Source organism: Tripterygium wilfordii, chromosome 7 (genome assembly GCF_013401445.1).
Source record: "Tripterygium wilfordii isolate XIE 37 chromosome 7, ASM1340144v1, whole genome shotgun sequence".
NCBI classification, from domain to species: domain Eukaryota; kingdom Viridiplantae; phylum Streptophyta; class Magnoliopsida; order Celastrales; family Celastraceae; genus Tripterygium; species Tripterygium wilfordii.
The window spans coordinates 12997797-13023349 of NC_052238.1; the positions used below are offsets into that span (position 1 = coordinate 12997797).

Below are 25553 nucleotides of genomic sequence, written 5' to 3' on the forward strand. Positions count from 1 at the left end.
CCTTTGATAAGAAAAGATCTTGCAACTGGACCAAGGCCTTTCAATTGACATTGTTAGGCTTTTAAATTGTGTGATTGCATATTAATTTGTGTGCATAGGTGGAGGTAGTTGGCAAACCAAACTCAAGCTAGTTTTTATCCATTGATATTTTGTTCAATTTTATTGTTAGTGATATCAGAATTATTTGAGCTTTATTTTACACTATTGTTAGTTGTTGTAGTTGGTAATTAATACAGTCTTCGTGGATTTGACCCCATTCACTATTTTACTATCTTTCAAGACGTACACTTGCGAGTGGGTTAAACCCATCGATATTGAATTGCAAGTATTTCTTGTGATAGAAAGTATCGAACAAGTTTTTGACGTCGTTGTCAGGTGTTAAGTTCATTACCGGTTGTTCTTATGGCAGTAGTGTGTATTTATTTGTTTAGTTTAGTTTTCCTACTTAAACTGACCTCAATCAATTTCTCTACAGATACAAAATTGTCTCTTAATAGTGCATGGTCAATACTCGTTCTCAGCATAAGCCACTAGAAGATTTTGACCCAGAAATTGAAAGAACAGCTAGAGCATTGAGACAAAGAAACAACATGGTTGAAAATCCACCTAATCGAGAGATTCAACCTGCTGGTGGCGCTGGGAATGCCGAGGGTAATGCACGTACACCCATGATGAATAGATACATCCCGCAGAACATTGCCCAGCCATCATGTATCACATACCAACCTACGGGAGCAGCTAATGTCGGCCTATCACCCCAATTGCTGAATTTTGTACCACATTATGAGGGGGCGGTTTGATGAAGATCCCCATCAACATCTGAAGGATTTTACTGATCTTTGTCATACTCAACATATGACAGGGATATCTACTGATAATCTGAAATTGGTACTCTTCCCATTCACCCTTAGAGGAGGAGCCAAGATGTGGTACAACTCTATTGAAGCAAGTACCATTGGCATATGGGAGCAGATGGCAAGAAAATTTTTGAGAGAATTTTTTCCAGCTCATAAAACCAAGCAGCTGGTGCGAGAAATTCAAAATTTTCAGCAAAAAGATGGTGATTTATTCTATGAGGCTTGGAAAGATTTCAAAAGCCGCTTGACTCGTTGCCCAACCCAAATTTACATAAGGATGATGTTGTTCTTCACTTCTATGAAGGTTTGAATGAGATTAATAGGATGAAGGCTGATTCAACTTGCAATGGAGTGTTGATGAGGAAAAGTAGTGAGGAAGCGATGGAGCTATTCGAAGACTTGAGCGAAGATTCGCAATAATTTTCTACAAGGGGTAGAAGTTCAACAAGGAAGCAAGGCATGTACGAAGTAAGTGCTGACACTAAGGTACAAGCTGAGATGGGAAACATCAACCGAAAAATTGATATGATTGTAGAAGCCATGAAGGGAATGAATGTGAAAGCTCCTTCACCAGCAAAGCCAGTCACTATTTGTGCTATCTGTTCAAATAATGATAATATGACTGAAGCTTATCCATTGACATCTATGTTGGATCAAGAGCAAGCCAATTACTTGGGACAAGGAAATTTCAACATGAGAAATCAAGCTTATCCATGGTGGAATCACCCAAATTTCTCATGAAGGAATGAACCAAATACGGTTGAAATAGCAGCTCCTGCTCAGCAACCAGCAAAGAGGAGTGACTTGGAGACCACAATGATGCAATTCATGCAACAAACAACTCAAGCTATTCAAAAATTAGAGACTCAAGTAGGAAAAATGGCTAAGGAGATGAGTGAAAGAAAGAAGGGAGAACTACCTTCACAACCCTTGAATAACCCAGCTGGGCAACCAGAGCAATTGAAAGCTGTAACAACTCTCCGAAGTGGCAAGCAACTTAACAAGATAGAGCAACTGCAAACAAAAACTACAAACTACAATAAAGCTACATACAGGGTACAAACAGGCCGCACAACTACACCAGTAGAGACATAGGAATGGGAAAGAGATCCTCCACCTTTTCCGCAAAGGTTTGCCAGAAAAAAAATTGATTCTAAAGCATTGGATATTTTTGAGAATTTGTGTAAGGTTGAAATTAATATCCCATTGCTTGATGCTATTAAACAAATTCTTTCTTATGCTAAATTTCTTAAAGAATGTTGTACTCAAAAGAGAAAATTTGTTGCACATGAAAAAATTGCTTTGAAAGAGGAAGTTAGTGTTGTGTTGTTAAATAAACTTCCACCGAAGCTTAAAGATTCTGGTAGTTTTACCATACCATGTAAGGTGGGAAATCAATTTTTTGAAAAGGCACCATTAGACTTAGGAGCAAGCATTAATTTGTTACCTTACTCTGTTTATGAAAAACTTGTGTTGGGAGAGCTCCAAGAGACTTCCATCACACTGCAACTAGCTGACAGTAGTGTCAAAAGACCTAAGGGGATTTTAGAGGATGTTTTGGTAACTGTAAATGACTTGATCTTGCTTGCTGATTTTGTTGTGTTGGATATGGAGGATAGTCCTAGATCCTCATCTTTACCTATCATTCTTGGACGGCCTTTTATGGTTACTACTGACATGAATATTAATATGAAAAAGGGGGGACTGTAACTATGCAAATGAATGACAAAGAACTGGAATTTTGTGTGTTTGATGCTCTTAAATCTCCTGATGATCATAGTGATTGTTTTAAAGTTGATACTACACATGATCTTGTGAGTGGGGTATTTCAGTTTACTAGTGTTGATCCCGTGGAGGCAATAGTAGCACATGGCTTGACTAACAAGCAAGTTTTTGAAGGAGATTTGGAGGATGACCGAATAGAGGAGGCAATCCAAGCATTCCAGTTGGACCAACCCTGTGGTGGAAAGAATAATCCTCCTTTTGAGCAACTGACGCCTACTAATGCATCTCTTGTTCCCTCAACAGTTAAAACACCTATTTTGGAGCTGAAGAAGTTGCCAAGTCACCTGAAATATATCCATTTGGGTGAGCATAACACTTTACCCGTGATAGTTGCTACAAATCTGAGTTTGGGGGAGGAGGCAAAGTTGATTCGGATTTTAAGGAAGCATAAAACAACTCTTGGTTAGACCATTGGTGACATAAAGGGAATCAGCCCAGCGAGATGTATGCATCAGATTTTTTTGGAAAATAATGCAAAACCCACCCGAGAAGCACAAAGGAGGTTGAACCCGCATATGAAGGATGTTGTCAAAGCTGAAGTTCTTAAGCTACTTGATGTGGGGGTAATTTATCCGATTTCAGACAGCAAGTGGGTCAGTCCAATTCATGTAGTTCCGAAGAAAAGTGGCATCACCGTGGTGAAGAATGAAAATAATGAGCTGATACCTACTCGAATGACTACAGGATGGAGGGTGTGTATTGATTATAGGAAGTTGAACAATGAAACATGAAAATACCATTTTCCATTGCCGTTCATTGATCAGATGCTGGAGAGACTAGCCGGGCATAGTCATTATTGCTTTCTTGACGACTATAGTGGATACAATAAGATTTCCATAGCACCTGAAGACCAGGAGAAGATCACGTTAACATGTCCATATGGCACTTTTGCATACCGAAGGATGCCATTTGGGCTGTGCAACGCACCAGCTACATTCCAAAAGTGCATGATGAGTATTTTTTCTGATATGGTAGAGAAGTTTATTGAAGTTTTCATGGATGATTTCAGTGTATTTGGAGCTGATTTTGATGAATGTCTCGAGCATCTTAGGTTGGTTTTAGAGAGGTGTGAAGAAACCAACTTTGTTTTGAATTGGGAAAAATGCCACTTCATGGTGCAAGAAGGAATTGTGTTGGGCCATTTGATTTCCAGTCGTGGAATTGAAGTGGACAAAGCCAAAATAGAAGTCATATCAAAGCTGCCTCATCCAACAACAGTGAAGGGTGTGCGGAGTTTTCTTGGTCTTGTAGGGTTCTACCGGAGATTTATAAAAGACTTTTCCAAGATTTCTCGACCTTTGTGTCTATTGTACGTTGACAAAGGATGCTGAATTTGTGTGGACTTTCTAGGCTTGCTATCAAGGAGAGTGGTGAAAAAGATATGGATTTCAATGAGACCTTTCCGGATGAGCAGTTATTTGAGGTTGAGGAGGTCCCTTGGTATGCAGATATTGTTAACTACTTGGTGAGTGGGAAGTTACCTCCCGGCATGACTACGCACGAGAAACACAAATTTCTCTCCTCTATCAAATATTACTATTGAGATGATCCTTATCTATTCTGGTGTTGTCCTGATCAGATTATCAGGCGATGTCTTCCGGTTAATGAGCAAGAAAGTGTTCTTCATTTTTGCGCCACCCATGTTTGTGGAGGGCACTTTGGGGGAAAGAAAACTTCGGCCTAGGTGCTTCAATGTGGATTTTATTGGCCATCTTTGTTCAAAGATGCTCATTCTTTCTGTTTGACTTGTGATCGATGCCAACAAACCGGGAATATTTCAGCCAGAAATCAAATGCCATTGAACAATATTTTGACTATTGAGCTATTTGATGTGTGGGGGATTTATTTCATGGGTCCATTCCCCAATTCCCATGGAAATTTATATATTTTGGTGGCAGTCGATTATGTGAGTAAATGGGTGGAGGCTTCACCGTGCAAAACTAATGATCATGGTGTGGTTTTGAATTTCTTGAAGAATATGATTTTTGCAAGGTTTGGAACCCCACGAGCTATTATTAGTGATGGTGGATCACATTTTTGCAACAAGCCCTTTGAGAAATTGATGAAAAAATGTGGGGTCACTCATAAGGTTGCTACACCTTACCACCCGCAAACGAGTGGCCAGGTGGAGATATCGAACCGGGAGATCAAGCATATTCCTGAGAAGACGGTCTCTTCTAATAGAAAGGATTGGAGCGTTAAGCTTAATGATGCTCTTTGGGCTTATCGGACCGCTTTCAAGACTCCTATTGGCATGTCTCCTTACCAGTTAGTCTTTGGGAAGCCTTGTCATTTACCGGTAGAGCTGTAACATCGAGCATATTGGGCAATCAAGGTTCTGAACTTTGATCTCCAAGAAGCTGGTCAATTGCGGAAGCTCCAACTTAATGAGCTTGATGAGCTTCGGAATGATTCCTATGAGAATGCTAAAATCTACAAGGAAAAGACCAAACTCTTTCATGATCAACATATCTCAAGGAAGGTATTTCAACCGGGTGAAAAAGTCTTGCTTTATAATGCTCGCCTTCGATTTTTTTCGGGAAAGCTTCGATCAAGGTGGAGTGGTCCGTATGAGGTGATTAAAGTTCTTCCTTATGGATCTATATTTATCAAGGACCCTCGCACAGGTTTTGAGCAACAAGTAAATGGTCACCGCCTTAAGCCCTATTTCGAGACCTCTTTTGATATGGAAAAGTACAAGTTGCTTTTGGAAGATCCTCCATCGCTTTGAATATCTCAGGTGGTTTCGTTTCTTGATCAAGTTGTTGTTACTGTCCTTTTCAGTGTGGGTTGGGTGGCTATCTTCATCTGTTAAGTTCTGATGCTTGTTTGTTTAATTTTGTAGGTACCGCTACGTCTGGCTGAAGACACTAAACTTAGCGCTACTTGGGAGGCAACCCAATGAATCATATCCTTTTTGTGTATCCTTTTGTTCTTCAGCATTCCAGTTTTATCGGCAAAAATCTTGTCTGGATGCTAGTTGTGAATGAGTTGGAATCTGGCTGCAGGACAATTAAAATTTCTGGGCATTATGTTTACAGCCAGCCTGTTCTGGGCACAGGCTTAGCGTGCCTAGGCGAAAAAAAAATGGTACCACGCCTAGGCGTGTACTTCTACATGCCTAGGCGTGAAAATAATAATAATAATAAAATTCGACTATTTAGAACCTGTACACTCATTCACACACCCACGCCGACCCTCTCTTCACTGAGTGCCTAGACTCACCTCTCCAATCCTCGCCTAAGCGACAATCTAAGCGCCCCATGTATGTAATACTTTCTCTCATGCCTGTTCTTTTGCTATCTTTGAGTTCTTGTCTTACTCTATTCTGAGCAAGAACTGAAGTGAGAGAATTGATGAGTTCCACCATGGCATATCCTAATTTTTGGAGTTTAGGGCTAAAGAAGGGGGATATCTTAGTTGATTTTTCATTTTGAGTAATGTAGGAACTGTGTGCTGCCTGCTATGATGTGTTTGAGTACCAATTTTGGGATTCTGGAGCTTGAAGCACGGGTTGCCTAGGCGTGGCTTCCTTCACGCCTAGGCGTGATTCGCCTAGGCGTGGTTCCCTGCACGCCTAGGCGTGGCTCCCTGCACGCCTGGGCACCGCCAAGCATGCTCAACTTCTGCGCATCTGGACTCTGATTCTGCCATTTCTGTTCATCTTTAGGTGCAGTACTGAGTTTATGATTAGCCCTGCTATTCTTAATTGTTGTATTTTTCTTTTGCAGGAATTATGCCGCGACAAAAGATATTGGCCACCATGCACAAGAAGCGCACTTCTCAGGCTACATTACCACGGCCACCACCTGTAGTAGAGGGGTCTACTTCTGGTGCAGACATTGATCACTTTGACACTGCCGCTATTGTGCCTGAGGTGTATTTATCAGCTGATTTGTTAAACACGGTTGGGAAGAGAAGTGAGCCTCTCGGTCGGCTCCGCCAGTTTTGCTCTTTCATTGCTACCCCGGATGTTTCTGCCCATGAAATCCTGGTTTACCCAGAGCTGGTGCGTGCCTTCTACCGCACCGTGCAGGCAACAGGGACTGGCACATACCAAGCTGCATTGCCTTCAGGGCTGATTACTTTTTCTGCTGCCTATGTCAGTGCCAGTATTGGACATCCTACTTCTCAGCCTCCTGATAGTGGTTTCCAGCCACCTATTCCTTCTTCCCAGCTGGAGAACCATGAGTGGATTGTCCAGTAGTTTACTGGTCGACGGGGCAAATTTGTTAGGAAATCTGCTCTTCCGCAGGTTATGTATCTCGTGGACCGACTGGTGCAAGGAAACTTATGGCCAACTGGGCATCAGAGTGAGAGGAGGGAGGATGCATTGGAGATTCTTTATTGTATATGGACTGGTACTTGGTTTGATCTAGACTACTATTACATACGTTCCCTTTTGGCTATCCGTCGGAGCGTGGAGGATACCAAAGTTACGGTGAAGCGGCTCTTTCTGTCTCGGATCATCACTTGCTTGCTGGCATATCTCCAGGTGCTCCCTCAGTCTACGCAGTCTGTTCCTCTTCCCTTAGAGGTGTATGATTTGAGCAATTGGCGTATTAGTATAGCTCGTATTCGCTCTGTCCCCGCTGGGAGAGCTCGACTAGCTCTGGGTGTTCAGCATTCAGAGGATGAGGAGGAGGAGGAGGATATCGTTGAGGGTGATGCTGATGCAGCTGCTCATGATACTCAGATCAAGGAGATGAGCGACCAGCTGACTCGTCTTGAGCAGAACTTCAAGTCTCATGCTGAGTATGTCCATCAGCAGTTCCAGACTCAGGGTCAGCAGATTGCAGACGTCCTCTCCATGCTCCAGGAAATGCAGCGTGACAAAAATCTCACTTATGTTCGCCGCAAGACCTCTAGTGGCCCCTCTCAGTAGTTTCTCCTGCAGGTTGTATCGTTTCAAGCTTGTTCTTCATTTTCTTTTGTTATGTTTCTTCCTGTCTTATGCTTTGCTGACAAAGATTGTTCTAAGTGTGGGGTGGTAGGGTACTCTTATTTGTGAGCTATTGAGGTCATGTACTATGGATGATGCTTAGTTATGATTTTCTGTTGAGCTGAGCTTGGATGGACTCCATTATGTTTCATATCTGAGTTGTGAACCCATCTTGTCCCCTTATATGCTTGAGGATCATTGATGCCTACTTGATTATTTACGAAATTGATTCACTTACACTGAAATGTGGTGGGGTATGACTTGGTTGGGTATATGTGTTAAATGTGGACTCTCTTAGATGAGCTAGAACATCATGTTAGTGATATCATGGGCACTAGTTATTTGTGTACAGCTTTCTATGTAAATATATATATATATATATATATAAAATAATAATAATAAATATATATATAAATAAATATATAAATAACTTGAAAATTGATGAAAATCATGTTCCGCTCATGCGTTTTTGCTGAGTAACCGGGGCTCTTGTCTAACCAACTCGAGTTTCGCGTCAAAAGGTGAGGCAATCATGATGAACATACTAGGCTAGCTTAACTTCGAAACCTTTTCAACTCGAGCAATTGACCCAAGGGGTGCTTTGTCACCTAATGCCCTAAACCAACTGATTGGGAGTCATTGGTCGAGAACTCGCTACATGGGTTGACTAGAAAGTTTAATGGAGTGAGCATTGCACGGTCCTAGATATACAAAAAAAAATTCTATATATATATATATTTAGATAGAGTAGTATGTATATAAATAAATGTGCCTTGGTATCTCTGCTTGGTTGTTCTTGGGAGTCTTGGAATGTGACTATGTTTAGCATGTATAAACTCTTGGATGCCGAGCTATTATGCATTTCCTCTTAGCTGTATGCCATCTAAAAGATTAATTGAGTAGGCTGAGAATTTTCCATGAGTATATTGTGCGGATTAAGTGTGGGGTGCTTGATCTCTTGAGACTGAAACGTTTGTGGGTGTCGTTCTTGTAAGCCCTCAGGAGACAAAACTCCTCCACTAGGGACACCTAGGGGTTTAACGGCTTGTTGCATACGCTAAATGCAACCGCTATTCCTGCGTTAGTGAGTTAGGATGTTAGTTGGTAGATGTACTTAGTTTAGTTTACTTGAGAACAAGTAAGGTTTAAGTGTGGGGTGTTTGATAGGTATGATAATACCTATTATTTTTGGTAGAAATCTCCCCCTCTTAAGCTTCCTTTTGATAAATAATGAGTATGTTTATGTGTTGATTTGTATTTTATAGGTTAATTGTGGATTGTATCAAAAAGTGGAAAAAGGGGCTGAAATAGGCACGACTGGAGAAAGAACAAGTCTTCAAGCTGTTCTGGGCGAATTTTAGTCACACCTAGGCTTCATCATTTGCGCCCAGTCTAGGAGGAAGAGATTTTGTGGGTGAAGAAGTATGCCTAGGCTTTCGCCTAGGCGAGGTGCGCCTAGGCGCATGATTTGTGCACGCCCAGGATAATTTCATTCGCCCAGTCCAGGAAGCAATGATTTGAAGGGGACAACTTAAGAGGCTCACACCTAGGCGCACGCCTAGGCGTGTCACGCCTATGCGTGAATTCAACACGCCTAGGCACAAAAAGTAGCTTTTGGGCCAGCTTTAATTCGCGATTTGCCCTAGCCGCAAAGGACTTTTGACACTTCAAACTAATTTTCTGGAGAGCGAAAACATAGGGGAAAGGTGATTCTTGGAGCTAGGAGGAGAGATTCTTCAGCTCAACTTGGATCTTCTCAACTCATTGGGTTTATTCATGCTTTTCTCATCTATCTTCTTTTGTTTTTCTCTCCCTATGTGTAACTAAACTACTTGTACCAAGGCTAGGATGAAGCCTTGGGTTGAATGATTTGTATTTGACTTTGATTCACATATATAATAGTCGATTAAGGGGTATAAATCTTGTGTTTTTGTGCTGGATTGCAGATTCTTCATACTCCTTGTGTTTGATCACCACTTAGGGTTTGAATGAAATTGTTTGTTGAATCTATTTAGATGGTAAAATGTCAAGTAGGTTATGCTTCATGAAACTCATGATTATGAATGCGTCTCCCTTTAATTAGGTGACGATTTGTATGAACCCTTATCTCCATGGAACTTCATTAATTCCTATGCATGTTTAGACCAATAGGATGGCTAAAATGTATAATAACATCCAACCTAGACCAATGAGATGGCTAGTAATTGATTTTAGGCAGATTTGACCTAGGTGTGCTAGTACCGACCTAGGTACGGGTTCGTTATTCCCGGATTGCTATTGATGTGTGTGAATCGGTTTTGTTGCAAATCAGTGACCCTTGGTTGATTCTGAAGCCTTGGTGCTTCTTTCTTATCTTGAATCTTATTCCATTTCTTTTAGCTTGTTTAGTTATAAATTACATTAGCTCGATTTGCATACTTATTCCAAGAAAACACCAAAAAAATACTTTACTGTTTGCTTGTCCTTAGTTAATTACTGAACCAAACAAACTTGAGTTGATCTTTACTTTGTTTACACTGTCCATACATACACACAAGTATACTTTTGGATTAGACATAACTCCGTCCCTGTGGATTCGACCCTTGCTTATCATTGTACTGTAGTCGCCGACTAGTACACTTGCTAGTAAGGTTAATTTAGACCCAACACGTTGTTACTAGCATGTGTACTAGCTGTAAAAGTAATAAAGTGTATGAGTAGAGTATCGTCCCACAGAGATTTTCGTAAATTCAATTAAGTATCAACTTTAGCAATTATCACACTAAAATGGGAAAGCGAATTGTTTGGGTTTGATTTATCTAACACTATAGCAAGTATTTAAAGAGATTAACAACTAATTAGCAATACCACAATTGATTCAATCAACCAAACAAACAAACACGGAAGTGAGCTTTCAAGAGAGTCAAACACTTGGGTTCCTAATTTCACCTCCTCTTATCCAATTGAGCTCCATTAATCCCCAATTCTCAATCTAAATGTTGACAATCGATCTCCCAACCTATTCAATGTTCTATTCCTAGATACATCGAAAGTATTTTCAATGCAATTCCCTGTTATTCCTAACAATCGGATTAATATATCAAAAACCCATTAAGAGCGGTGGAAATCATTTAGCGATTGCATAGGTTATAAACCTATATTCCTATGGTTCATGCAACCTATGTTTTCTATGGATTCTTGCAACCCTAGGTATCTCATTCCGGTCTCAACCTAGGCATAATATCTTCCAAATGGTGATCAAGCATTTGAAAACAATAAGCACATCCACAGAAAATCAACAATAGAGGTAGATTCAAGAACCAAGGATTAATTTCATTCAATCTTCAAAGAGGAGTTCCATTAGGACCCCCAGTTAGAAGATTAGTTCCTCATAACCAAGGAATACAAAATAATATCCAAAATAACAGACATAGAATCAAGAAATAAAAAGAGATGTAAGAAAACTCCTGAAATCCCTGCTTCTCCTTGCTTCTAAGTTGTCTCCCAAGAGCTCTCTCAAAACCTAGCCTTCAAGAAATGTGTAAAAATCCTAAAACCCTAATTTTCTACTCTTTTATACTCCCAAAAACCCCAAAGTCGTTTTTCTAACAAGCTTGCGTCGCTTTGGACTAGACCCACTTGGGTTTGGGGCATTTTCATGAAACTCGATCTGTAAAATCATGAATTTGATGAAGTCCGATCGATCGGAAATGGGCCCCCGATCGATCAACAAAGTCTCTAGTTCAAACTTTTTCATTTTCACCCCTTCTCGGTTCCCTTCTTCTCGAATCACGCCTTTATACCTAAAATGCACAAATACAATTAATTAGGCAGAATCTATCATTAATCAACTTAAAACGACATAAAGATCAATGAAAAGAGTGCCCAATTGTATGTATATAATTGGCACATCAATAAGCAGACAAAGAAATATTCTTAGAAGAAGCAGGATTTCTTAAATGTTGTAATTTGGCATCTATTTATAATGCATATGCAATGGCCTTATGCCCATCAACTGGTCTTATACCCTGTTAAGTAAGGCGTGTCCGCTAATTGAACCGCCTTACAGCTCCGCCTTACCAAACATAGGCATTCCTTTGGCATTATTCTTTGCAGCAGAAACACTGCACTTTTCCTTTTTTTTACGTGGGTCCCCTATTTTATAATCATATTAATTATTTAAATTATTAAAAAAGAACCTTTGATAACAGCTTTCATAGCTTTCGAGGCATTGAAATGTTCAGGCACGACTCTCAACATTTCAACGCCTCCTACTTTAAAATAAAATTATTAATATTAAGATAATAAAATTAAAATAACGTAATTAGAATATATAATATATAATTAGTAACAATTTTTATATTATTATTATACTTAACAACTTTACAAATTAAGTCATTTTATTAGCAAACATTAATATTTTTTATAAAATGTATTAATAAATCATTTTATACAAAACATGGGTCCCACTTTTATTAATTAATATATTTATTCAAGGGCTTTTTCGTTAGTGTCAGCTTTTAGTTCACCAAACACCTCACAGCTTTAAACTCAACTTTTTTTCCATAGTTTTTCCGCTAGCATTAAAAATTAATCAAAACCCTCTATCAAATGCACTCTTAATATCTTCACATCATAGCGTAATTCAAGCTTTAATTACCCCCCCCCCCCCCCCCCCCCCCCCCCCCCCGCGCCCAAAATAACTTTTCAACATTGAAAGACTAACACCAGTAGTTCGATTAGCTAACCTATGGAATTCAAAATGAATTATTTTAATTCCCCAGTCTAATTTAGTTTGAATAAAGATTCCACACAATCATCAAATTTGTTTGGTCCAAATTCCATACAAAACTCCATTATAAAATCCTCCCAGCATGCTGTATTTTGTAGGCAATCTTTCCAATGAAACAACTATAAAGCTTCACCCTCCAAATTGAATGAAACTGTGAGCACCTTCTGATGGTTTGATGTTTTGTAGAAAGAGAAATATTGCTCTACACAGTGAATCCAAGACATAGGATCATCATTCTCCTTGAATTTAGGGAAGTCCACCTTCTGTCAATTTGTTAGCAAATTGGACCCCCGCAATTCTAGATTATCCTCACGATGATTCGATCCATTTTTCTCAAATTCATATCGATTCTCATCATCCAAGTTGTCCAATTTTGGATGAATTAGTTCATGACGAAGTTGATCGAATCCAGCACTCATCTTGGACTCCAAATTCCAGTTCATACTTGTAATCTCTTGACTGATAGATGTTCGCATAGTAGCCATATCCTGAGCTACTGTAGTTTGGAATTTTCCAAATGCAACGAAGATCTGGTCAACCGTAACTTCAAGAATAGTAATACATTGATCCATGGCGATGTCTCGAGTACGGCGGGGCATGCATAGGAAGAGGACAAATGTAACACTAGAATGGATGACTCTGATACCAAATGGTAAGCACCTTCAACCTTAACCTTGCAAAGGAAATGGAAGAACATAGAAGAAAAAGAAGAAGAAGAAGAATAGAGAATAGGCGGGAACAAAAGATTCACTGTTCTCATTAAAGTCGTAACTCCCTTTTACAATCTTGTAGACAACTAATAACCACAACCTCAGACCTAGTCCCACTCATGAGACTTACAACTGAATGACCAACTGATTACTCATGACAATAAAATATTAGTTAACTACAAAACAAGTTTAACAAACTTTAATAGTAATTGGAATTATATCACTATTTGACACAATTTGAGTTGTTTACACATCCTGTTATATGACACGTTGATATGGATTTAATTGCAAGCGCACAAATCGCACAAGTAATAAAGAGATGAGTAAATTATCGTTTCCACTAGGGATGTGTTGGCAATAGAAATCAATGTCAAACTAGTAATAACTATGCAAATTAGGGAAAGGTTTTGCGGTTTGTTTTGATTTTTAACTAAACTAATTAAAAAGAACAAAGACAAATCAAACACAAGTGTGAAATCAAGGATGGAAAGCACTAGGGTACTTAAAGTCACCTCATCTATCCAATTCAATTCCCTTAGTCCCTTAATCCCTAATTCATCTCTCTATAATGACAATCGATTTCCCAACCTATTCAATGTTCTATTCCTAGATACATCAAACGTATTTTCAACATAAATCCCTGTTATTCCTAACAATCGGATTAATATATCAAAAACCCATTAAGAACTATGGAAATCATTTAGCGATTGCATAAGCCACAAACCTATATTCCTATGGTTCATGCACCCTATGTCATCTATGGCTTGAGGCAAACCCTAGATATCTCCTTCCGGTCTCAATCTAGGCAGCAAATCAATTGAATGATGGCCAAACATTCAAAAGCATTAATCACACCCATAGACAATCAATAGAGAGAGATAAATCAAGAAATAAGGAAACCAAGTTTATTGAATCTTCAAGATTTGGTTACATTAAGACCCTAGTAAGAAATCTAGCCACTCATGGAAGCAAAATACATCATTAAACAAAGGAAATCAACCATAGAAACTAGGATAGAAAAGGAGAGAGAAAACCCCCTTGTAGACCCTCTTCTTCTCCAAGCTTCAATGGTGGCTCCAAGCTCTCCAATGGTGGTAGAATGAAAAACCCTCCAAGAACCCCCCAAAACCCTATTTTATCCCCTTTTATACTTCCCCAAACTCTTATGTCGTTTTCAAAACAAGTTGGGGTCGTTTTGGGTTAAAAACAAGTGAATTCGGAACTTTTTCGCGAAACTGCGCGTCCTATGAATAGTACCTCCGATCGATCGGAACAGTGTCCGATCGATCGGAAATACAATCTGCCTCCACGAGTTTTTTAGTGTTTTGGCAGGTCCGATCGATCGGGAATGTCTCCGATCGATCGGAAATCAGTTCTGGAGTCCAAATCTTCATTTTGCACTCTTTTCCTCCCTTTTTTGCCTTGGCACCTACAATATGCAAATATAGTTTTCTTAGGCAATATCAACTCTTAATCAACTCAAAATGGGATGAACTTATGTGTAAAGGATGTGCAAATGTATGTATATATTTGGCACATCAAACACCCCCACACTTAACCTTTGCTCGTCCTCGAGCAAATTGAGAATGAATAAAGGAGGGAAAGAGTATTTTCCGTTAAGCTCAGATGAAAAATAAAACAACTAAGACCTACTCTAAATAAGCAACTAATCTATGCCACTTTCGCAGGGCTCACGATGACACTTAGCATGTGTCACAAGCCTTTAAACCCCTAGATGCCCCTAGTAGGAGGAGTCGTGTCTCCTGAGGGTTTACCAGAATGATACCCACAAACATTAAACAACTTCAATGCCAAAATTAATGTCATCAACAAGAGTATAAAATGGATTCACAATTGCAACCCTATCCACACTAACAAACCAAACATTAGGGAATTCAAACCAATAAAAGCATTCCTTCAAGAATCTTATCTCATCCACTTTGCTTATAAATTCAAGAAATGATGCACGTAATGGATTTCACTTGATATTTGGCTTCAAAGTGACATAAACAATGGCTATGAAGTCTTCCAAGAACAATAAGAATCAAAAAACAAATATAATGAGCATTTATTCAAACTTCATTCTTATTCACATTTTTTTTTCTTTCTTTTTCTTCTCAAAGGTGACTTGTGCAAAGTTCAACCTCCTTAAGCTTTCTAAATGACCCATGTAACGAGCTTTCGACCAATGACTCCCAATCCAGTTGGCTTAGGGCACTAGGTGTTAAGACACCCCAACGGATCTAATTACCCAAGTCAAAAAGGCTACGAGGTTAAACTAGTCACCACGGTACTCTAACATTCATTTCCTACCTTTTTACGCGAAACTCATTGCTTGCTAGGCAAGAGGCCCGGTTACTCAGCAGAAAATTTATGAAAGAAACCATTTATTCATAAACACAATTTTTTTTCTCTTTTCTATTTTTTTTTTCATTTTTCATTGCTCAAGTAGTGCTATTTAGAATCAAATTGATCTCAAACAACCACAAATGCCAAAGTCAAGTCATATTTCATACCCCACAATCAAGTGTTCCATATTCACAAAAGCACAATGGACAAAACAATTTTCAAGATAGGAAGACTCAATTGGAAAGAATGTCCATAGAAAGATTCATCCATGCTTCAAAGATCACAAAATTCATCCAAATACACTCAAGAATGACACGGCATAAGGCATTTGAAGTCAAAATTTTTATTTTTTTTACAAAAACTAGAAACGAAATTTTGTTTCAAGCAAAGTAAACACTAAGGTTCCTAATTTCACCACTTCTTATCCAACTAAACTCCATTGGTTCATTAATTCTCACTTCTCAATTTAGTTGTTGACAATAGATTTCCCAAATTATCCAATGCTCTATTCCTAGATACACTGAAAGTATTTTCAATAGAATCCCTGTTATTCCTAACATTCGGTTTCATATCAAAAATCCCTTAAGCATAATGGAAATCAATTAATGATTGCATAAGTCTTGAACCTATATTCATATGGTTCATACAACCTATGTCTTCTATGGATTCTTGCATCCCTAGGTTTATCCTTCCGGTTTCAACCTAGACTAGACATCATTCAAATGGTGATCAAGCATTTGAAAGCAATAAGCATATCCACAGAAAATCAACAACATAAAAAGAGATTCAAGAACAAGAAACCAATTTCATTTAATCTTCAAAGAAGGGTTCCATTAGGATCCTTAATTAGAGGATTAGTTCCTCATAACTCAGGAATACAATTCAAAATCAGAAATGGTAGTCATTAAAATACAAGAATAAAGAGAAGAGAAGGAAAAACCCCTTAACCCCCTTTCGCTTGCAACAATGGCTGCTGTAGAGCGGTCTCCCCCAAAACCCTAGGTTTTTTTTTTCATTTTTCATTGCTCAAGTAGTGCTATTTAGAATCAAATTGATCTCAAACAACCACAAATGCCAAAGTCAAGTCATATTTCATACCCCACAATCAAGTGTTCCATATTCACAAAAGCACAATGGACAAAACAATTTTCAAGATAGGAAGACTCAATTGGAAAGAATGTCCATAGAAAGATTCATCCATGCTTCAAAGATCACAAAATTCATCCAAATACACTCAAGAATGACACGGCATAAGGCATTTGAAGTCGAAATTTTTATTTTTTTTACAAAAACTAGAAACCTAAATTCCCACCCCCACACTTAAAATATGCAATGTCCTCAATGCATGGAATAGGTGAAAATAGAAATAAGAAGATAGAGATAGAACAATAAAACCTGGGTTGCCTCCCGAAAGCGCTTGGTTTAAAGTCTTCAGCCCGACTTCCCTTTGTGAATTCAACCGGGATCCTTGAGGGTTGTGGTGTAGACTCCCCTTGATGGCTTCTTAGGATTGACATTTGATTGCTTAGGTGCCATGCAAGGAGCATAAGCTTTCATCACCACCATTTCCTTAGGATATGCATTTTTCTTCATTTTCTTGGTCTTCGTCTTCTTCTTTTTCTTCCTCTTCTTTTTCTTCTCCTTGGGCTCCTCAACTAGAGACTTTGATACATCATTTTCAGCTTGGGGGGCTGCCTTGGGAATTTCATGCTTCACTTTGGAGTCTTGGCCTAGGAAAATTTCCACCGGAATATATGGAGCATCCTTTTAAGAGTGTCGGGGATAACCATGTCAATATGCTCCACTTGGAGGCATTGTTGAGAAACCTCCTCTTGCCTTTTGTTGCCAAACACTTTAAAAGTGATTTGATCACCTCCCGCACCTCTCAAAGTAAGCTTCCCTTTTTCAACATCTATCAAAGCTCTCCCGGTGCTCAAGAATGGCCTTCCCAAGATTATGGGAGTGGTGGGATTGACTTCCATATCCAAGATAAGAAAATCCACCGGGAACATAAGATCACCCACCTTCACTAAAACATCCTCCACCATGCCAATAGGATACTTGATAGATCTATCTGCCATTTGCAAAGACACCGTGGTTGGACTAATCTCCTTCATCCCAATTTGCTTAGCTACCGATAATGGCATCAAATTGATGCTAGCTCCAAGATCACATAAAGATCTTTCAATCAAGGTGTTTCCAATGGTGCACGGGATTGTGAAACTTCCCGGATCATCTTGCTTAATTGGGAGCTTCCGTTGCACAATGGCACTACACTCTTCGGTCAATTGTATCTTTTCATGCTCCTTCAACCTCCGCTTCTTGGATAAGATCTCTTTCATGAATTTGGCATAGCAAGGAATTTGCTCTAAAGCTTCGGCAAAGGGGATGTTCACTTGAAGCTTCTTGAATACCTCCAAAAATTTAGAAAATTGATCATCATTCTTCTTAGTGCTCTTCAATCTTTGAGGAAATGGAATTGGAGGCACATAAGGTTTGATTGGAGGTGCAGGAAGAGAACTATCGGGCCAATCCAACTCAACTGCATACCGGGGTTGCACATCCCTGCTCTTCTGTGTTTTTTCAACATTTTCAGCGTGATCTGCAGTTGTCCGATCGATCGGAAATTGGGCCGATCGATCGGATTTTGGCTCTGTCTCGATTTCATCTTCAGCTGGAATTGTGGTCCGATCGATCGGAGAGGATGTCCGATCGATCGGAGATGGGCTCTGTAACTTTTCAGCTACATTTTCCTGCAATTCTACATTTTTTAGTTTTTTCGCTTTTTCAGCATCTAGATTAGTAGCAGTTTTCACTAGATTCTCATTCCGTAGAGTAATAGCATAGCAATGATCTTTCCCTTTCGGATTCACCTCCGTTTGGCTAGGGAGTCCCTTTTTTTCTCTAGATGATAAAGCATTAGCTAGTTGCCCCACTTGTATCTCGAGATTTCTAATGGAAGCCCCTTGATTCTGAATCAATGATGCTTGAGTTTGTAATGCAGAATCAATCTTGCTAATGAAGTTGTTTGTGTTGTTGGCTAATGCTTCCATACTCCCGGCCATCTTAGCAAACATTTCATCGATGTCCCTCTTCTTCTCTTGGGGCTGAATTTGTTGAGGAGGAGGGTTCTGCACATTTTGAGTGTTGCTCCAAGATAAATTTGGATGATTCCTAAACCCTGGATTGTAGAAATATGAGTATGGATCATTTCTTGGTCGATTGTAATGCCCACCTCCAATAGCATTAGCTTGCTTGCTTTGAGAAGAATATGCATTAGTAATCAAGCATTCTCCGGTTTGATGGCTAGCACCACAATAATCACAAGATACGAAAGGCATTCCTTGAACCGCATGCACTCTTTGATGAGAATTCACCGTTAAAGCATCAATCTTTTTAGCCATAGCGGCCAAGGCGGTCATCACATCGGCATCTCTTGAATTACCTTGTCTTTGTGGTAGCCTCTCCGTAGGCCAAGAAGTATTTGTCTTGGCAACCTTCTCAAGCAAAGTTCGAGCATCCTCTTGAGATTTAGTCATAAATGAACCACCCGCGGCTGCATCTAACATTTGCCTCGTGGACATACTCAATCCGGAATAAAAAGCTTGATAAACAATCCACTCCGCAAGTCCATGATTGGGACAACTCCTCAAGATAGCTTTGAACCTCTCCCAAGCTTCATGGAAAGATTCAAGATCAAATTGGAAGAAAGTCATGATATCATTCCGGATTTGAACCGCTTTCGCCGGAGGGAAAAATTTAGATAGAAATTACTCCGAAAGCTCATCCCATGTAGTGATGGAATTGGGAGGAAGTGACATCAACCATGCCTTAGCTTTATCCCTCAAAGAGAATGGAAATAACCTCAAGAGAATAGCATCCTTAGAAGCTCCGTTAATCCCAAAAGTAGTGCACACATGCAAAAAAGAGCGAAGATGTACATTGGGCTCTTCATTAGGAAGACCATAGAAAACCACCGAATTAGAGATAATGTTGATGATAGCCGGCTTGATCTCAAAATTAGTAGCATTGATAGGAGGATAGCGGATGCTTGAAGGATTTGTATCCCAAGTAGGCCTAGCACAATCCTCAAGAGAGCGAGGATCAAATTGCCTAGGAGGGTTTTCAACCGCTTCACCATCATTTCTTCCATTAGCACCTCCACAATTACCATTACCATCATTCACATTTAAAGCTCCACCAAGATCACCAACATTCCCCCTTCCTTGATTGTCTCTCATGCCTTCCATTTGATTATTAATAAGCTCCCGTCTAAGATTGTGAAGAGTCCTTTCAATCTCCAAATCAATAGCAATTAATTCCGGATTAATAGAACGTCTTCCCAAGCTCATACAAGAGAAAGAATTTCTGCAGAAAAATAAAAACCAATTAACACAATTGAAAACCTAATTTGACACAAAAAAACAATTGCCTCAATCCCCGGCAACGGTGCCAAAAACTTGATATGGATTTAATTGCAAGCGCACAAATCGCACAAGTAATAAAGAGATGAGTAAATTATCGTTTCCACTAGGGATGTGTTGGCAATAGAAATCAATGTCAAACTAGTAATAACTATGCAAATTGGGGAAAGGTTTTGCGGTTTGTTTTGATTTTTAACTAAACTAATTAAAAAGAACAAAGACAAATCAAACACAAGTGTGAAATCAAGGATGGAAAGCACTAGGGTACTTAAAGTCACCTCATCTATCCAATTCAATTCCCTTAGTCCCTTAATCCCTAATTCATCTCTCTATAATGACAATCGATTTCCCAACCTATTCAATGTTCTATTCCTAGATACATCAAACGTATTTTCAACATAAATCCCTGTTATTCCTAACAATCGGATTAATATATCAAAAATCCATTAAGAACTATGGAAATCATTTAGCGATTGCATAAACCACAAACCTATATTCCTATGGTTCATGCACCCTATGTCATCTATGGCTTGAGGAAAACCCTAGATATCTCCTTCCGGTCTCAATCTAGGCAGCAAATCAATTGAATGATGGCTAAACATTCAAAAGCATTAATCACACCCATAGACAATCAATAGAGAGAGATAAATCAAGAAATAAGGAAACCAAGTTTATTGAATCTTCAAGATTTGGTTACATTAAGACCCTAGTAAGAAATCTAGCCACTCATGGAAGCAAAATACATCATTAAACAAAGGAAATCAACCATAGAAACTAGGATAGAAAAGGATAGAGAAAACCCCCTTGTAGACCCTCTTCTTCTCCAAGCTTCAATGGTGGCTCCAAGCTCTCCAATGGTGGTAGAATGAAAAACCCTCCAAGAACCCCCCAAAACCCTATTTTATCCCCTTTTATACTTCCCCAAACTCTTATGTCATTTTCAAAACAAGTTGGGGTCGTTTTGGGTTAAAAACAAGTGAATTCGGAACTTTTTCGTGAAACTGCGCGTGCTGTGAATAGTACCTCCGATCGCTCGGACACTGTTCCGATCGATCGGAAATACAATCTGCCTCCACGAGTTTTTTAGTGTTTTGGTAGGTCCGATCGATCGGGAATGGCTCCGATCGATCGGAAATCAGTTCTGGAGTCCAAATCTTCATTTTGCACTCTTTTTCTCCCTTTTTTGCCTTGGCACCTACAATATGCAAATATAGTTTTCTTAGACAATATCAACTCTTAATCAACTCAAAATGGGATGAACTTATGTGTAAAGGATGTGCAAATGTATGTATATATTTGGCACATCACATGTCGATGTGATGTCCCGAAACAAATAAAATGGTGTCATTTTTTGGATGTAGAAAATTATTATCGAGCTAGTGCTTATTGTCTCATGTGTATTGTTTCAATCTTATCGAACGTTCCCAAAAACCGAAGGACAATCTTATTCCCTTCCTAAAATGATAATTATGTTCTAATTGTCCACAAGGCCTTAATTCCAAAAAAGAGTCACTATTTCCATCGATTACAACTTTTTTATGATTTTCTTTATACATATATATTTGGAAAACAAATTAGTTAGTTGAAAAGAATAAAACAAAGACAAAACAATAACAGAAGCATGATACATATATGTTGGCTCTCTTCTGAGCTGGATAGGAGATAGACGGTTTCTGGCTGTTGGGGATAGGAGTGTTTGTGTTATGGATAATGTATGCGTTCAGTGTGTCAAGACTTGCTGTCAGTCTAACATTTTTTTATAAGGGTTGCACCAAATCTAACCTTTTTACCAAACGAGTTGTGTGCAGTCTAAGAACACAAGGCTCCTGGTTCGAGGTTGCCCTCCAAAAAAAGGACTTAAAATTTAAAAAGTGTCAAGCGAGAAAAGTAGGAGATAGAAGGCTAACACCATAATGAAAGTACTTCTATTGGGGCATGCTTTACAAGCTAAATTAGAAACATAGTCACGGAGGCTTGAAAAGTAATGGCTAAACCAGAAACTAGTTAGTCGGAGTCATGCTAATTGAAAAGATAAGTGACCCGAGTTATTGCCCAAGAAAGCAATAAAGTTTTGTGGAAGCAGAGTCTGCGTTTGACATAGGGTGATTGTAGACTTCTCTTTTTCCTCCTTTATACTTTGTACGATAATCATGGTGATCTTCATCTCCTGTTCCCTTGGCATATTCTAAACATGTGAAGATGTGGGAAGTCTTTGGGAACTATTAGCTTGCTTATTGCTAAGGTTGTTGGGTTTAAACTTTTCTTAACGCAACAACCTTCTACTAATGGACATCATGGTGAACATCTTGGGTCGTACTCCTTCTTTAAGGTGGGTCGTAACGCATCTTGTTCTACCTTGCTGGATTGTAGGTCTCATGCTTGTAATTGAGGAAAAATGGCCAACAATTACCATTTTGGTAGTGCTCTTGTTTAAATAAATGTGGGAGGACTTTGTCTTCTTTCAAGTGCAAGACGAACGTTCTTTAGGTCTCTAGTTGTTGTGGAGCTGGTAGAAATGTGTTTGAGATAATTCAGGAACGTGTAAGTTGTAAACTCCGAAATAGGATAAATCGTTATGTCAATAATCTCTATATTTGTGTTTTTTGAACATCACTCTTCAGACATCTCTCACTTCTAGCAACTGAGCTCTAGATTTTAGGTCACCTAACAACAGAATATTTGCAAAATGAACAAACATTGGAAACAAAAGTATCTAGTCCTTGTTACGAGTCAACTAGAGGTTGGTTGACCATTGCTAATTGTGAATCTTTCATTCCCACGTGTCGTCAGCTGAACGGAGGTCATTTTATGGTACAAAAATTATGATAAATAAATAATTGAAATTTCAGAAGCATTTTCCGTGAATCGCACGGATTAAAATAAATACATGAACGTGGCGGCCGATTCTCTACATATATCTACTAATAACAAAGACATGTGAGACGTGATAAGGTGATATGAAAATGTGATCGCAGCTTCCAGATTTTTACGGTTGACTATTCAAACTACAAACAAAAGCAAATAGCCAAATCTTGGACTTTTCTTTTAAAATTTCTCAAAAGTATTAGAAAAGATGATATGAAGGGTTTGTTTTGTTTTCTTTCTTACTTTTCTCCTACGCTTTTTTACTTTTTCTCATATAGTAATAAAACTCTCATGCTAAACACGTGAAGATTTTAAGTTTGAGGCAATGATATGTTTTTAATTTTAAACCAAATAAATTTTAAAGCTCGAGGGATTGTTGCCCTTTTGTGAGTCTTATCCAAAAAAAAATCATATTTTATTTTGTCTTTTTTTTTTTGTAGAGAACTCTTTTTTTAAGGGTAAATTATCAAGTCCATGCCATTTCTTTTTATACCATAATGCGCTTTTTAAACTATATTCCACTAATAACAAAACATTTTACTACATTATTTTTGGACAAGGTTGTCCTAATTCACATTCCTTTTCTTTTATCTGCAGCGCCTTTTCCGGTCTCTCATGCATATTGACATCAGCTAACTCTTGACGTGTAACCCATTAATTTAGTAGTTCATGAGAGTTCAACAGATTTATTTCATTTATTTAATTAATGGAATATTTTTATTTTCACTTTTTTATACCATAATTCATTGTCGAAAATTTATTATTTTAATATAGATTTTATTGTTTTTTAAAACACAGTCTACAATTTATTGTTTTCGTTATGAATTCATTTGTTTCTGAAATTCCATTGAAAAAAATAATGAAATTAAGAAATTCCATTGAACAAAACAATAGAATTAAGATTTACCCGATAAAACTTATCGACAATGGATCTTGTTAGAAAGAGTTTTATGGGCTGATTCTGAATATGTAATTTTTTTTTTAAATCTAACATGTATTTTGAGACTTAAAACATTGTAAAATTTCATTTAAAAAACTTGGGCTCCCATGAGCTACCAATATATGGACTACCTAGCATTATTTTATTTTTTTTAACTTTTTTTTAAACGAAACTGTAAAACGTTTTATCCATCAAAATACATGATGAATTCCAAAAAAAATTATATATTCGGAATCATCAAGAAAATCTCTTTCCAATGAGACTCATTGTTGATATCTTCAAAGTAAAAATTTCAAATAAAAAATGTGACACAAATGAAATTTCAACAAATACAATGTCAACAGACAAAATTTCAATAAATAAAATGTCAACATATAAAATTGAACAGATAGATTGAACAAACCACCACAAAAATCAATACAAAAACAAATAAAATTTCAATACATAAGATTGATTAGATAAAGAGTGAGAAGGGCTAACGTGACCCATTATTTGAAGTCGAATGGTTGATTTGACACGGAAAAAGCACGAGGGCTGAATTGATCCTTTTTGATAAGTTCAGGAGCATTTGCGATAGTTATCCCTTGAATAAATAAAATTGAACACTCCACCACCAAAAACAATACAAAATAGATAAATTCTTGAATAGATAAATTTTAGAACACGTAATGTTGAATAGATAAAGCCACTGAAAATGATTTTGTTAGAAAAATATTTTCACGCTGTTTTCGGATTATAATTTTTTCAAAATTTGACATGTATTTTGAGAGATAAAAAAAATTTTAAAATTTCTCTAAGGAAAAAAAGATCAAAATAATATTGCATCATCTGATGATGTCAATATGCGTTGGGGAGTAAGATGAGAAAACATTTGTACGAGAGTTTTAAACAAATAGGTGGATTGTGGTAATGTGATAGCATGAGATGAAAATATGATTGATAGGTGAGGTTTGCAGGGTAGACAAACTGTGCAAGAATACCGTACTCGTGAGACACTGCCTACACCCTGTGGGTGAATATGGGAAACGAGCATGGACAATGCTTTGTTAGGTGTTGACTACCGTGATGCTACTGCATACGGGATGTAAGTGGATGATGGATGTACGTGGGTTGATGTGTAATGCCCGAATGATAAAGAAGACATGAAAAGATGTTAGTCGTGAAACATTGTTAGTTTCAAAGTGGATGAACATGGGACACGGGCATATGCAGTTCATGCACAACGCTATCAATCATGATACAAATGCAGATGTGATATGGAAGGATTATAGATGCATGCTTATGAGATGTATGAATGATGGATACCATCCAACTCCCACGTTCATGATGAATCCAGTTGTCACCTAGGTATTCCATCTTTTGATGCAACTAGATCTATGTGATGTTGGTTAAGAGTATACTTACATGAGAGGTGATTGGTCACAGATATAGGTCTTTATATTTATTCTCCTTGATGATCTTTCTCTTCTTTCTTCATATTCTTTTTGTCTTCTTCTCTTCTCCAGGATCTCCTCCGGCCCCTTTGCTTTAAAAAGCTCCCCCTATTTTTAGTGCTCTGTCCACCCTTTTTAGCCTATTCCCCCACATGGTTGAATTCCCTTTTTGACTTGGCGGGAAACTTTCCCTCCTAGAGAAGGAAGGGAAAAACTTAGGTACATGTTGGGCCTCCTAAACAAGAGTGAAAAACTTTCCCTCTTCAATTGATTAAATCTATCTTTTGTTCATACATTTGCAATGTATGTCTCTAGTTGACACTCAAGAGTCATGCACATTTCTTCAATGATAGATAGTGTTGTTGTCTGTCATGTGCAAGTTCCATTAGGCCAGAGTAATAGAGACCAAGGCTTAGAGTTTGGATCACTGGGCTAGAATGGTTAATTGAGTTAGAATGGAGAAGATTTTTATTGTTT

The 25553-nt window shown here is 38.3% G+C and overlaps 1 non-coding gene across 1 annotated transcript; it reads left to right on the forward strand.

Annotated features, from left to right (window-relative positions):
- Positions 1–19041: 19041 nt before the first annotated feature.
- On the forward strand, positions 19042–19146 carry LOC120003182. Its single transcript, XR_005469302.1, has one exon. It is a non-coding gene; the product is annotated as a small nucleolar RNA R71 (small nucleolar RNA).
- The last annotated feature ends 6407 nt before the right edge of the window (positions 19147–25553 follow it).